Source organism: Benincasa hispida, chromosome 12 (assembly GCF_027475165.1).
Source record: "Benincasa hispida cultivar pf3 chromosome 12, pf3_genome.v1.1, whole genome shotgun sequence".
Lineage (NCBI taxonomy): Eukaryota > Viridiplantae > Streptophyta > Magnoliopsida > Cucurbitales > Cucurbitaceae > Benincasa > Benincasa hispida.
Genome location: NC_143489.1, coordinates 16,719,552 through 16,735,680, shown reverse-complemented (window position 1 = coordinate 16,735,680; position 16,129 = coordinate 16,719,552).

The window sequence follows — 16,129 nt, the reverse complement described above, 5'->3', positions numbered from 1 at the left end:
TGCTACATGGTAGCTTGTGGTTTGAGAGGTTGCAATTGTCATCATGTACTTGGAATGTTCAATTTAAGACTAACTTGACAGTTTAAATATTCAAAGCTTCACTACATTCATTTAACATTTAGGGTGTGTTTGGAGTAAAAACTATTCTAACACTATAATAACCACCTCTTACTACAATAAATACTATTTTGTATTTCCTAATTCGCTACAGTTAATAATATTTCAAAAACCTCCATTTGCTAATGTATTTACTATTTGTCACAGTTTTTACTATTTTACATTCATCATTTTTTTATTCTTTGCTACAATGTTTACTATTATCTTCTCAAATTAAAATAGTATTTTCACCTCAAACACATACTATTATAACCTAAACTAAAAAAATCGACACCCTAAATATAAACTATAATAACCCAATTATAATAACCAACTTCTTGTCCCAAACGTCCCCTTAGTTTTCTGACTTATAGTCCTGACATGTTGACAAATTTACAAATACATTAGATACAAAGTTGTTAGGTCAATATGTATTATTAATTTGAAATATGAAATAGGTCGATGACTTGATAGAGTAAACTAACATGCAGTAGAAAAAATCAGAATAAATAAATACTCTAATTACACTTGAGTTTAAAACATGCATTGACACAAAATTTCAAAGAGAAGGGTTTCAAGAGCTACAACCTTTGATGAATCTCAGCAATACCAGCTTCTTTCCACGAATTGGAACTTCAAATCAACTAAGGAACACAACAAAGACCTTCTCTACTATTCTCTAACTTAGATTGAGAGGCGGAATCTCTGAATTGAAGTGAATTTGATAGAGAGGGAAAAGAGTTTGGAGAGATGAATTTTTTAGCAGAGTTTTAGTAAGAATTCAGCTTGCATGGCTGAAATTTGAAGTCAATATTTCAATACATACATTAAGACAATGCATATTTGATTAAAACAGCTGATACCACTTCAATTTTCATTGAAATTGAAGTGGCATGAGGTGGATTTTAAGTGGTTGGATTTTTCCACTTTCTATTTCTTAAAACAATACTAATTAATATTAATTTGATTAATTCAAAGCTTAATTAATACTGATTTTCAAAAGTTCAGTTTTTTAGTTTAAGTTTAATAATTTTGAATTTCAAAAAATCCAAAAATCAATTAATCAAATTACCAATTTTGAACATAAATTTCAAATTTGAATAAAGTTGGATAATTAATTAACTAATTTGATTAATTTAATTTTAATATAAAATATTCACCTCATCAAATATTTAAATCATTACTTAACTATTTTTGAACTCTCCAATTTTGTTTAATTTCAATAAAATTAAAGGTGTTAATTATATCAAATACAATTAATGAAAACCCTAATTGAATTTGAACACTCCAAATTCAAAACCCTACAGATCATGAACTCCAACCGATTTGAGATTAATTGGCTAATCTCTTTAGACCGAAATAATCAATTTTCATTAACTATCCAGACATACCACTATAGCTCGATGGTTGCACTCTCCCCACTGTAGATATATTTTTGTCCATTTAATCATAATCAGTAAGTCGATGCTTCACAGGTCGTTCGAATTTACAGCTAGGTCAAAATTATCATTTTATCTCTGTAGAACTAACCTTAAATCGGGTAGGAGTGAATTCCATCTTGTAGAACTATGTCTCAACTATTTATTTGGTCATATCCCCAAAATGGGAGGCTTATTGAGTAGTGTTATTGGACTACTCTCACCTATGCAAATCAAAGGATAATCCCAAATAAACAGAAGTTCATAGTTAGCTCAGGATTAAGATCGAGTTACTCTAGGTCATTGGAATTGAAATAGCCAGTTTTTGTTGGGGTTGATGCCCTAAATCTCGTAGGGTCCTATAGTTTGTAAACATTATTGAACAAACTCATTGTGTTTTTAATAAAATATATGATATTTTATTCATTATCTATAAAATATATGATATTTTAGTTGCATTAATCACAAACCAATAAATTAACATCCAAGGTTATATTTGTAACTTAAACATGTATGTAGAGACATATAGGTGGATCGTGTTTAAGTGAAAACCTAAATGGTCTGTAGTAGATGAAAAAGACGGCATATCTTATCCTAGTAACACTACCAGTATGGTCCGCTTTGTAGGTGTTACTGTCACACCCCGCCCCAGATCACCCTCTTAGCCTAGAGAAGGGCGTGACTGTTGCTGTTATCAACCCTTAGGCTGACACTTATTGCCTAAAAACTCTTGCAGAATAACTCTGATACCAAATACAAATTATATGCAACGGGACGGCTGTAGGTCCACAATTTATTAACTTAGAAACTTAATATGTTTAGAGTATTTACAACATTAGATTTACAAGTCCCAAAACCCACAAACCCTAGTGTCTATATGAACAATAGCAACATGTGTACAATATTAACTGTAACCACCTAGCAAACGGTTACAAGTCTTTTGGTCATTTAGTGGCAGAGCAGATACTGAGCTGTCTTCAGAGGATTTGACCGCTACCTGTGGGGGGGAACAAAAACATTTGAAAATGGGGTGAGCTTACGCCCAGTGAATGACCGCGAAAACATAGTAAATTCTCATAAATAACTTCAAAAGATAGTTTTATCTGAAATATAATTTAATGCAACATAAACAATTTTCAATCGTAATGTATATAAAACTGTTTAAAACATAAAACAGTAAAATCATTTCTCAAATCAAAGTACTGTATAAGTGGTAAAATAATCCCAACACCAACTACTAGTCCAGAGAGAACCTTTTTGCTCAATCTCTGACTTTATTCACCTGTGCCCACATTAGGTACTACTGCTCCGATACCTTCTCCTTGTACTTTAGTATACCTTCTCCAATGTACTTCAGTATCCCGTTGGCTTGGTACCTTCTCAAACGTACTTCAGTACCAATAGATACCTTCTCCTTGTACTTCAGTATCTAGTTGGGTGGATGCCTTCTCCTTGTACTTCGGCATTGTATTTTACCAAAACTATTTATAAACAACTTTTCTCTTTAAAGTATGTATAGTATAACACATATACAACATGGCTTTAAAGATGATAACGCATGCTCGATAAAATCAACATATGTAAATAGTTTTTCAACAATATGCATGCGTTCAAATCACAATTCAAACTTGCTTGGAAACCACTTTATAAAACTAGTAGGCATGAGAATTATTTTCGCAAATATGCTTTCTGTAAATGTTGTAATCTAAAACAGCTTAAAAACATTTTAGATCGAAAACATTTTAGCCACTGACCTCGAACTCTTAGGAACTTTTCACTCTAGTAGCTCTTCGGGTCCCTTTTTCACCCTTAGAATCTAGATTCAAATTACAACTTAGATTACTCATAGTTCCAAACCTTATTATAAAATGTCCTAGGGAACTTACCCTAAACTTTCAGCTTAGAATTTCCCGTGGTTTGGTTGGAATCTCAAAATCTTCAAGACTGGCCTAGACTGATCCGACAGTCTGACCCTTCTGCCTTCTTCTCAATCTCCAGCCCAGTTCCTTTGATGCTTTTCCTTCCGCCGCCCTACTCTAAAAACTAGACATCTAGAGCATTTAGATGGCTTTGAAATCACTCCAAACGCATGAGTAGATTGAAAGATCTTCTCGTTCAAAGTTGACATATTCCATCGGGAGAGGAACTCCCAACGCATGAAAAAATGGCGTCGGGAGTTAGTTGGGGAACTCCCGACGCATGTATAGGGCATTGGGAGTTCCAGTAACTACTGACGCCTGATATACGGCGTCGGCGATTGGAGAACTCCCAATGCCTTATACATGCATCGACAATTCCCCAATTAACTCCCGACGCCATTTTCTATGTGTCGGAAGTTTCTGAACTTCCGGTAGTTGTTTCATGTGTCTGGAGTTTCAGAACTCCCGAAGGTTTATTTAATGCATCGGAAGTTACAAGAACTCCTGACGTAGTAATATATGTGTGGGGAGTTCCTTTATTAGTTGAAAATTGTCTATCAAATATTTTTAATTTATAGTTTGTAATTTTTTAAAATTTGATCTGAATAACTTGTAAAATATAATTAACCAAATAAAGATTCATATAATAAATAAAACAACGAAAATGAAGTTCATACTATAACAAATAAATCAAAAATTACAATATTCTAAAATAAAACAAAGTCGATACTAGAACTTCATAAACATTCATATCACAAATACATAGAAGAAATAAAATGAAAAAAAACGTCCAAAACACGTCTGGAACACAAAATCTTCAATAATCGTCCCAGCTCATCTCCGAACATCATTCTACAATAAAACAAAAACATTCAAATGTCATAATCAGTAAACATCCACAACACGTTCAAATTTCATAAACAAAACATCCACAATACATTAGAACTTCGTAAACATTCATAAACACACAAGAACTCCAAATTCAAGGACAAGACGAGTGTAATGAAACTCTACCCACCCCCCACGACAAACATGGAACCTCCTGAACATAAAAAAACACACAAATTGAGTAAACAAGGACCAACATACATAAAACTCAAACTTTGTCCCTAAAATGGTTTAAACCAATCTCAACCCACCCCCCACAACATATTAGAACTTCATAAACATTCATAAACACACAAGAACTCCAAGTTCAACAACAAAACGAGTGTAATAAAACTCTACCCACCCCCACAACAAACATGAAACCTCCCGAACATAAAAAACACACAAATTGAGTAAACAAAGACCAACACACATAAAACTCAAACTTCGTTCCCAAAATGGTTTAAACCAATCTCAACCCACCCCCGACAACACATTAGAACTTCATAAACATTCATAAACACACAAGAACTCCAAGTTCAACGACAAGACGAGTGTAATGAAACTCTATCCACCCACCACGATAAACATGGAACCTCCCGAACATAAAAAATACACAAATTGAGTAAACAAGGACCAACACACATAAAACTCAAACTTTGTCCCCAAAATGGTTTAAACCAACCTCAACCCAGCCCCCACAGCACATTAGAACTTCATAAACATTCATAAACACACAAGAACTCCAAGTTCAACGACAAGAAGAGTCTAATGAAACTCTACCCAACCCCACGACAAATATGGAACCTCCCGAACATAAAAAACACACAAATTTCATAACTTCAGGATAGCACAACAAAAAACACACAAAACGGCAAAAAGCACATCAAAATCCAGTTGTTTGGTTACCATAACTGCAGGATAGCCGACAATTCTTTATCATAAAGCTACTTAAGACATAACTACTTTGCTACCATAACTACAGGATAGCAACATATTAGACAACTAAATAATGTAGTAATCATACCTAATTCGATGGGTCTTCTCTTTGTGATCGTATCATTTCTTCAATCATTTTTTTCATTTCTTCCATTTGTCTTGCATGATCCTCTTTCATTTGTTTCTGAACGTCTTCAAGTTCCTTAATCCTCGACTGAGACTGTTCGAAATTGGCCCTCAATTCCTCCATTCCCCTCTCCATTCCTTAAGTAGATGACGAGCTTGATGAGATGCTACCCCTTCTTGATTGAGGCTTAGGGCCCCAACCGAGGCCTTTTGAATATCCGGGTCGTCTACCCAAAACCGTCTCACAGATTTTATCCCCTATTAGTGGTTGAGAACCTTCTAGAGTGAGGTTGGATTGTAATTCCAACATTTAGTTCTAGACATATTAATTAAATGGGTAAGAACAAGTGACTAAAGTTAGAAATAAAAAACAACATGATAGTAAAGCAAAAAATGTTACATGTACATTTTCAGCTGCCTCGTTCACGAACTTGCCACCTTTAGAGTGTGTTTCCTTAAATAGGTCAACACATCCTATTTCTCGACCTTCCTTTGCCTACAACTCTGCTTGAATTTGCAAGAATGACTTCGATCCACCTATGTGGTCGAACAGTAATTTCTCTCTATTCTTCATTTCGTCACAGACATTTCCTACATTTCAACAAAAAGTAAATGTCAAGAGTGTGATATATTAGTAGTCCTGGGTTCTCACCCTGAGAATACCAAGGAAACATTCATGGTAGTGTTTGATATTGTTCGAGGTTATTCTTGAATAAAGTTTTCAAGAAGTTCGTGAATTGTTCGAGGGAAAACGTGAAGAAAGGTTTTCAAAGGTGAGGTTTCTAAAACCCTTATATTTGCATGCTATAATTTATAATTAAATGTATATCTTGTTTATATTGAAGGAACTCATTTTTTAAGAGATCCTTGAGTGGAAGCGGATCGTCCAAATTCCATAAATTATTGAAAACACAATTTATAGTAAATATACAAGATATGCATTTAAAATAAATTACATCATGCTTTTTATAGAAAAAGGTTCAAGATACATTACCCTTGAAGAACCTTTCTTCATGAAACTCCCTCCAACAGTGACGTGTCTCGAACAGAAACAACAACTCTTGAAGACCGTCTTCAAGATTTTCTCAAACAGTAACAGGGACACTACTACAAAAAGCCTTTGGTATTCTCGGGGTGAGAACCCAGGAGTAATGGGCTTTTACTATTTTAGTTAGGAGGGATAGTTTGGGTGGATGAAGGACATACAACCTACCACTTTGGGGATTCCTTTGATAGAGGAGCTGGGAACTCAACTACACAAGACGAAATTTATTCCTTCCCCAAAGCAGGGGTAAGTAGATAAATTGCTCCCTTAAGGGTTGATTTCGAGGCTTGAACAATGTGGCCCCACACCTTCTATTGGCCTGAGAAGAGTTTACTTGGGTTTACTTATAATGGGACTATGATGTATTGTTCATTAGAGGAATCAGTGGTACTTAAGAAGTTTGATGTAACTATAAGGGCAAAATGGTAAATTGGTCCTGTTGTACTTACGAGCGATTTGTGAAGGGTCATCATACTATTGATTGGTTATATCCAATGAACACAAAAATATATTAATAGTACGAAGAGTGCAGTTGTTGGTCTTTAGTGGAATGCCTGACAGTTAACAGATGGTGGATATTGTGATTAAAGAGTTTAGTCAGTTATTCACATATCGTTGGAGCTTCAAGCTACAGGTCCATAACATTTCCTTGGTAGGTTGATGGATTCATCTTGAGAATAAGTTTTTGGCTTAGTTTGAAGTGTTCAAATTAACAAGAGAAAATTTGATTATATATGATATAATTAAATTCATTCAATTATATGTGATATAATTGATTTAATGTATTTGATAGATTATTGGAGGAATTAATATAAATATGATTTATATTAAATGTCATCAAGGAGAAAAAGCCCAAATTGTTTTTACTCGATGATAATTTTGTAATTTCCACTCCTTTGAAACCCGGATATTCAAATCAACTCCAAATTGCTTCAAATTAACCATGATCGGCTCCAAATTGCCAATTCTACCTCTTGATTACTCGATAACTACAAATTAGGAAAATAAACAAGCAAAATCTAATAACAAGCCCAAATTAAGCTAGAAATAATACCTCTTTTTAGAGCTAACATACATGGTGAAGATTTTTTATATTATGGCAGTCTATCAAGCAAATTATAACAACTGCTCTTTTAAATCATGTTGAAATCATAAGGATTTATGAGGCTAGACAATAGTGTCCTTATATGAAGACAATAATGCATCATATGGTGGCATTACTATTCAATTAATTTCTTCAAAAGATGATTTGAAAGGCTTATTAATGAAGTTGTTACTTACAACAACATTTGAGAAGTTAACACGCAACATTTGAATGTAACATCTAAGAGATATCAAGTGATGTGTTTATGAGGATGAGCAAATATGTTGTACTATTTTTCCCTTGACTATAATTTTATCCCACTGAATTTTCTTTGTAAGATTTTGAATTTTCTTATTAAGGTTTTTGATGCGGCAGTTATTAAAATATATGAATAATATATCCTTTTTCTTCACTAATTTTTTTATCCCATTGAATTTTTCAAAGTCAAGTTTTTACACGACATATGTTCCATATAGTATTGGACATCTTGGACATCTAAGGGGAGTGTTATAAATATTTGAATTATATATAGATGTCTATAGATTACATATCTACAAAAATCTTCGTAATCTCTATAAATAGTGGTTATTGAGGTTTTGAGATATGGATTCATTCTCTACTCTCTTCTCCCTCAACTTGTTTTATAATAGAAATAACTATTTGATAGTATGAGGTTCATCTCAAAACCAATTGATAATAGGAGGAATTCACTCATCTATCTTATTAAGAGTGTGAAGTCTATTGATTTTTTTTATCAATATGGGATTCACAACAATAACTAGGATTGGTTTTTTTCATATTGCGAGTTTGAAAACTTTTTATATTTTGAAAAACAAAAAAAGCACTTTTATATCTTATTACAAAAATATTGTAGCTTTATGGATGCACCCTTTTTACAAACCATTCACAAGGACAAAAAATAAAAGTTGGCATTTGTTTTATTAAAAATAAAATCGCATGTTCAAGATGGGATTTAGGTTTGGAGATATATGCGATTTTTAATTTTTTTTTCAAACCTTAAGTAGATCACATGTTAAAGATTCGATCTTTTATTTTATTTCTATTTTTTTAATCTAATTTTTTTTTAAAAAAAGGAAAACTAAAAGATCGTATGTGTTGAAGATATGATCTTTTAATTTGTTTCAAAAAAGATAAAAGATTGCAAGTGAAGATACAACCTAAAGCTTAAACCTAAACTCTAATTTGGAAAAAATAATTAAGTAGATAGCATCTTCAACATGCGACCTTTTTATTATTTTTAAATAAATAAATATATTTTTTTACTTGGGAGTGATTTTTTTTTTTTGTCTTGCCACGACCAATATATTTCTTTTTTTAAAATGGGTTGGTATAAACTGTGTAGAGTGAAAAAAAACTAATATACGAAATATGCTCAGTGTCAGTGAAATAAAAAAAAATTAAAAAAAAAATGATGATGCTTATGGCTTGATATTCTCAATAATTAATTTTGATTCATTAAATCTAAGTCACTCTACTATAGATCTAAAATTGAACTCTTATATCTTGTTAGTCAAATTATGACCAATGAGCACAGGTCCATGATGTAAACATATACTATCAACCCTAGAGACAAATTTTCAATTCTACCACCCCACATCTATTAAAAATAAATAAATAAATAAAAAAGGTGAACCCAAAAGAAGCACCATGTTGAAGATCACACATTAAAAAGATAATAAGAGCTCATATTTTTTACAAGATAAATGTACTACTTTACTTGTCAATTAGTTTTAGACGTAACATCTTATTTGAGCTTTGTTCGTAATCTCATATTGAAAAGATAAAGAGACCATACAAATTTCGTCTTGTCGTTATAGATTTTTGAGTCCAACATCCCTAGGTTTATTAATGAGGTACAACCATACTGTGATGGCTTCATAATCACATCGTATGAAGTAATTATATAATGAGTAAGGCAAACTTCATCTCTTAGGTTTGTACAAGGCATCAAATTATTATGACATGTGTTACACACACACATACATATACTATATATATATATCACAAACAAATTTAGTTTAGTTTGCAAATATAGATGGGGCTTGATTAGTTTGGATTAATATTATGGTCTATCTTGTTTCATCATTTTTTTTTCAATGAATTTTATGGTCTATATTGAATGATCCGAGTAGATCACTTTTGTTATATATATATATATATATATATATATATATTTTAAAAAAATTGCTCTAAAATATATGTTTTATCATTTGAAATCAATATAATTTTTGATTTCACACATGTAAATAGCACTTCCAAATCATTAAAAATTAATTTTAAAAATTAAAAGCATATTTCAGAGTATATATTATTTTAAACTTTGGAATCGTGCATATATATATAAGGTATAGAAGAATAAAACTGTTAGTTTGATATATTGAACTGATATGTAGACCTCAGATGTACAACTGTTTATTTTAATTGTTGAAATTGTCTTATTGAAACAGATGTAATGCAGGAAATAAAAAATGGAAAATTCGTATGTTTAATTTGAAAAAAAAAAAAAACATAGATTACATTGAAAACGTGTTAAGAATTAAATAATTTGTCCATTATTCTGTGTCAATATAAAAACATATTTGACAAATAAAAAATGTCAAGAACAATAACATATGATACGTAATAAATATCAATAATTAATCAACATGAAATGTCACCAGTGTAGAGTGTATTATATTTCTTGACACGAAAATAGTATTAAGAAATATCTGTCTTGATGTTTTTTTCATAATCAATTTATCACATTATACTTGACAGTCAAATACACAACACATTAATAAGTGTCAGGTATGCTCTCTACTTAACATTACACAAACGTCACGTAACCTAATTGTTGTAATAGTGAATCCCAAATCTACCATTCTATCAATTTCAACTAATCTTGTAAATGAAAATAGGGGTAGATTGGGGTTAATATGGAACATTTCCTCAAACTATGTTAGTTAGGTCAAGAGCCCTAAATAGAACTATTTTCCAATATTATTATGACAAGTGGCACCTCTTCTCAAACTACAATCTACCACTTTTCATGCAACCTATTTGTGGCATACACGTGTCAAACAATGTTTCTATCTAAACTACTATATAAATCATAAACAAGCCTGAGTTCTAAATCAACAAACTTATAAATTATTAAAGGGGTCATGCTTTAATTTTAATGGTTGATTTTATTTGTGATATCATGCTAATTCCCCTTTAATTTTAATAGTTGGTTTTATTTGTTGTATCATGCTAATTTTGTTATTGGTAATGGTTTAGTGATGATTGAATATACCTAATAGCCTTGTTAAAATGTATTTAGTACTAATTTTTTCATTCAAGATTAAAAAATAATTGGAGACATATCAATTTGGATAATCATATAAGAGAAAGCAAGCAATATGATGGACAAGGCAAGTGATGCAGCTCAATCAGCTAAAGAATCGATGCAAGAGGCAGGACAACAAATAAAGGCCAAACCATAAGGTGCAGCTGATGCTGTCAAGGATGCTACTGGAATTAACAAGTGAAGCATAATTCCATTTTCATTTTCTTCATTTTTTGAATTTTTCTCTAAATGGCTTTCGTTTTTGTTTTTTCTAAGGCTCTTTTGTCCAAGGAGATTATTTCCCTTTTGTATACGAAAAGAAAACCCGATTAAGGGATAATTAAACATGGTGCAACTATCTATTTCATTCATATATAGGAATACATGTATTCATCATTTAAATGAATTTTGTTAGAATTATATATGAAAGAAAACTTAACTTTAATTATAACAATGAATAATATTATATTTATTATTTATTATTAACTTTTTTTACCAAGGTATTGAACATATGATTGCACTTTATTACTTTGATTTTTATTATTAAGTATATCCGTGTGTATATATTTAAAAAACAATTTCAAACTCCATTATTATTGGATTAATTATTTTGTAATAGTTGATCCACAGCAAAAAGTAAAAATTATAGTAATAATTAAAAGCATTTGAATAACCCTTTATATGAAAAATGTGTGAAAAAACTCCAAAGGAAATTATTTGGTGATAATTGACTTTTATTTGTTATCACAAAAAGGTAAAATTGTTGTAATAAAAATAGATAAAAACACTGCAATGATCTATTGTACAACCAAAATTGCACCCGATAAATATATGTCATGTGCCATTGTTTTTCAATATTTTTTTTAATTAATTTATTTTTTACTTTATACAAAAAGGATGGAACTAGTCATTGGCCATAAAAATATTAATGTCCGAATACACATCACAAGTGGATGTACATGATAAGAAAAGATATGATTACGAAATCAAGCAAAAAATGTGTCATGAAATATTTATTTATTTATTTTTTTTTTAACTTGTTGAAGCTAAAGAAGTTGAAATAAGTGGAATTTCACTTCGATAACTATTTGATTTTTTTTCTTTTTTTCTTTTAAAAATTATGTTTGTTTTCTTACCATCTTTAATTATGGTATTTAAAAAAAATAAAAATTTGACTTTTTTTTTAAATACTCCTAAAAATAGATAACAAAATAAAGAAATCAATAAACGTAAGTAGAACTTTTAACCATAATTTTTAAAAATTAAAATAAAAAAAAATGGCTAAATTGAGGGCACATATGATCAGAAGAATCCGTTCTCAACTTTGAATAAGAGGGATATACAAAAGAGTGATAAACATTGATGGTCCTACTAATCAAATATGTTTTTGCTTTATTTTCTTCATAAATTTTTTGAAATGTCAGTTTTACTCTAATGGCTTGATGCTATAAAATAAAAAGATATAGTTTAAAGTTGGTTTAACATCTTATTTCGGTCCTTCAACTTTGAACTTTGTTCTATTTTAGTCCCTACACTTTAAAAAACGTATGTTTTAGTCTTTGAATTTTTAAAAGATGTTTAATTGGGTCCCTATTGTTAATTATGTTAATATTTTAAAGATGAAATATGTTTAAAGATGAAATTGCATCTAGCATTGACTGAGCAAGATAAAGTGAAGTCAATCAACGTATCAAAATAGTAAATGACAAAAATCTTGGACGCAAAATGACTTTTGAGATCTTCTATAGAAAATAGTTTTGCCACCTAATTCAAAATTGAAACTCTAGATTTTTTAACATGTGGTTAACTTATTTGACGGTCTAGTCATTAAAAAATACCGTCATTTTACCATTATGTTTAAGAGTTAATAGAATTATAATAGCACGGACAAAAGTAAACACTTTTTAAAAGTTCAAGACCTAAAAATGACATGTTTAAAGATTAAAATAGAATAAGATTTAGACTTCAGGGACCAAAATAAGATTGAAACCTTTAAAGTTTTGTTAGTAAATCGATAAATTTATATCTAAATTAATTATAATTTGAAAATTCGAATTTATGATACTTATTGACACTTAATTTTAAAAGCGATTAAATCAACAAAAACCTTGAAATTTTAAGCCTAAACTTGTGCATCTATCTATCTATATACATGCACACACTTTTTGTATTGTTTTGTTCATGATATCTTTTCATGATCTTTAAACTCTTTTTTGTTGAGTATCGTGCGTGAAGTTGTGAGAATATTTAACATACAGAATGTTGTAAATTATTTCTATTATTTTAAAAAAATATATATGTATTATAAATATCATAAAAATAGATACTTAATTTTTAGTCTTCTAAAAGCCACGTGTCATTTTTTATATTATCCATGCACCTTGTAATAATTCATGTTTGGTGTCCATGTAAATCCATATCCTATTTGACACTTTGCCTATATTAGTGACATTTGGTGGATCTCAAAAGAATACACATTGGTGAGAAATTCACTTCAAAATTCCATTAATTTACATATTATCCCGTTTTATAATTTTAGTTATTTTATGATTTTAGTTATTTCATTTTATGTTATGTTATATTTATTTATTATTATTATATAAATTTATCATTATATTATATTTTTCCCTATTCGTGTTTCCGTCGTGCTCCTTGATTTCACAACAATATGCAATAATGATGATAGTTTTCTTTTATCAAAATTAAAATTTACAATTAATTATAGCCCACTCCATGTTTGGAGCTCCAATTATAATAATTAATGTCTCCAACTATTATAATCTACAATTTACTACAATATTACTATTTTAAATTCCTCTTTGTTATTATGTTTATTATTTCCTCTTTATCCTCTCTTTTATGTTGTTTACTATTTTCTATCTACATCTAAATAGTTTGCACCCTAAACACATATTATGATAATCAACTCAACACTCCAAACATCCCTAAAATTTTAATTAATACATAATAATCTTTTAATATTTTATCAACCATGAATATTAACCTAAAATTTTTAAAATAGATTTACATGCAACAACCTTAACAAATTATTAAAAAAATACTAAATAGTTGCGAATGATCAATATAGACCGAAGAGAAAAGGGAACACATTTTTTCCACTATGACCCTTTTTGAAAACAATAAAGAAAGAACTCAGAAATAAAAGTATAATTACTGAAATTTAAGAAAGGCATAAAATGGCAAGAACCTTTGCACGAACAAGTGAGCATAACTCAACCATGATTGACAGTACCCTCTTTAAGATTAGAGGTTTAAATAATCATCTCTCACTTTTGATTTACTATATATATATATATCTCTTTTTTCATTTATATTTAAAAAAAGAAATTTCATATTTGGTCCTTAGGGTTTGATTGAGATTAAGTTTGATGAGTTTTCAAACTCAACAATTTTACTCTTGAGGTTTGCATTTGGTAGAATTAGTTTGATACTACATGTGTTGCACATCTTACGTAAAGCTTAAAAATAGAACTTAAAAAACTCATTTTATCCTTTTACTAACCTCTTAATTTTAAAGATTAAATAAACCAAAATATTTTTCTAATTTTTTTTTTCATTTATTTGGATTGGATAATTGGATTATTGTCTTAATTTTAAACTTTATTTAATTAATTTTAAACTTTAATTAAAATGTCATTTTTATTTAATTTTTTGATAATCTTGTCTATATTATATATATTATTTAAATTAATTTGAATGATATGAATATGCTTTTAATTTCAAACTTTAATTTAAACCAAAATATTAATTTTCTATTTTTTTTATAGGATTTCATATTTGATTATCTCCTATTTTCATTTTTATTAAAATTCAAAAAAATATATTATTTTTTCTATACAAATAGATACCCTAAAAACTTAATTTATTTTGATTTGCAAATATTCTTCCTGATTTTAAATTTTATTTCAAAAATTTTCAAAAATTAAAAAGAGAAAAAAGTACAAAATCATGTAAAAAAAAATAGTAAAAATTATTATAAATCTTTAAACCTATTAGGGTACATTTGCAAAAATTAAAAAGTGATAAAAAAAACTACAAAAAATAAAATAGATAATCGTTTATCACTTTACCAACTTCTAAATTTGTTGAACCTCAAAAACGAGGTCTTTTTATCCACCAACTTCGATATGTTAGGCGTGTATAAAAAAAAACTATAAAAACATTAAAAAGAATGTTTGTCCTGCAGAATTGGGAAGAATTGAATTGATAATTATTATATAAAGACTTAAATTATATATGTATAGGGTGGTGAGTTGAGTTGAGTTGGAATGTTTGTGTTCTGGTGATGTGTTGAGTTGAGTCAGATCGTCTGTGTTTGGGGTGTTGAGTTGAGTTTTTTCTAAATGAAATTGATTGTCCTTGTCAGATCGTCTGTGTTTGGGGTGTTGAGTTGAGTTTTTTTGTAAATGAAATTGATTGTCCTTGATTTTATTTCCTTGCTATTTTTTTTTTTAATTTCCAACTATGCACGTTTTCCTTAAATTTTTAACACAAAAAAATTCCATAATTTTTTCCATTCTTAAAACATAAAAACTTCCTACAAGTAAATATATACTAAGCACTAATTTTAAATTCATTGTTTTTAATATTTAATTACATAACAATTTTTCTCATTCCTAAACACCAAACATATTCTAAACAAATGAAAACTTTTTACAATTACTTAACTCTTATGGACACTGAAAAAGCTTAAAAATTGAACTTTTTTTTTTTTTTTTTGCTTCTTGAAAAATGTAACAACTAACATTTTGTTTTTTCTTCTTAAAAAATGTAACAACTAACTTTTTGTTTTTTCTTCTTAAAAAATGTAACATATTTTCAGCACACAATTTAAAAACCCAAATGCATAACAATTTCATCACATTTAAAATTGGTGGGTCAAACATTGAGTTGGAATTTTTTTACTAACTCGACTCAACTCACTTGGTATTCCCAAACACCTTTAAATATCTAAATATCACTTTAATGTTTTTACAAAACTAAAAAGTAAAAAAAAAAAAAAAAATTAAGAAGAAGAAAAGAAACATTAAAAAGATTGTCCGTTAACAAGATTATATATATAAAGAAGTTGGGAAAAGTAATTAACAAAATTAAAAGAAAGAAAAAGAAAAGAGAGGAGATACTGAAGAAAAAATGGGTGGTTGAGGTCAACTATTTATAGAGAAAACTCATAGTTCAAATCGTAATTTGATTTTATTTTTAAATTATATTAACAGATAAGGTGATTTTTCTTTAAAATCTGATTTTTTTTCTTTAAAAAAAAAAATCTATCCTGCAGTAGATATT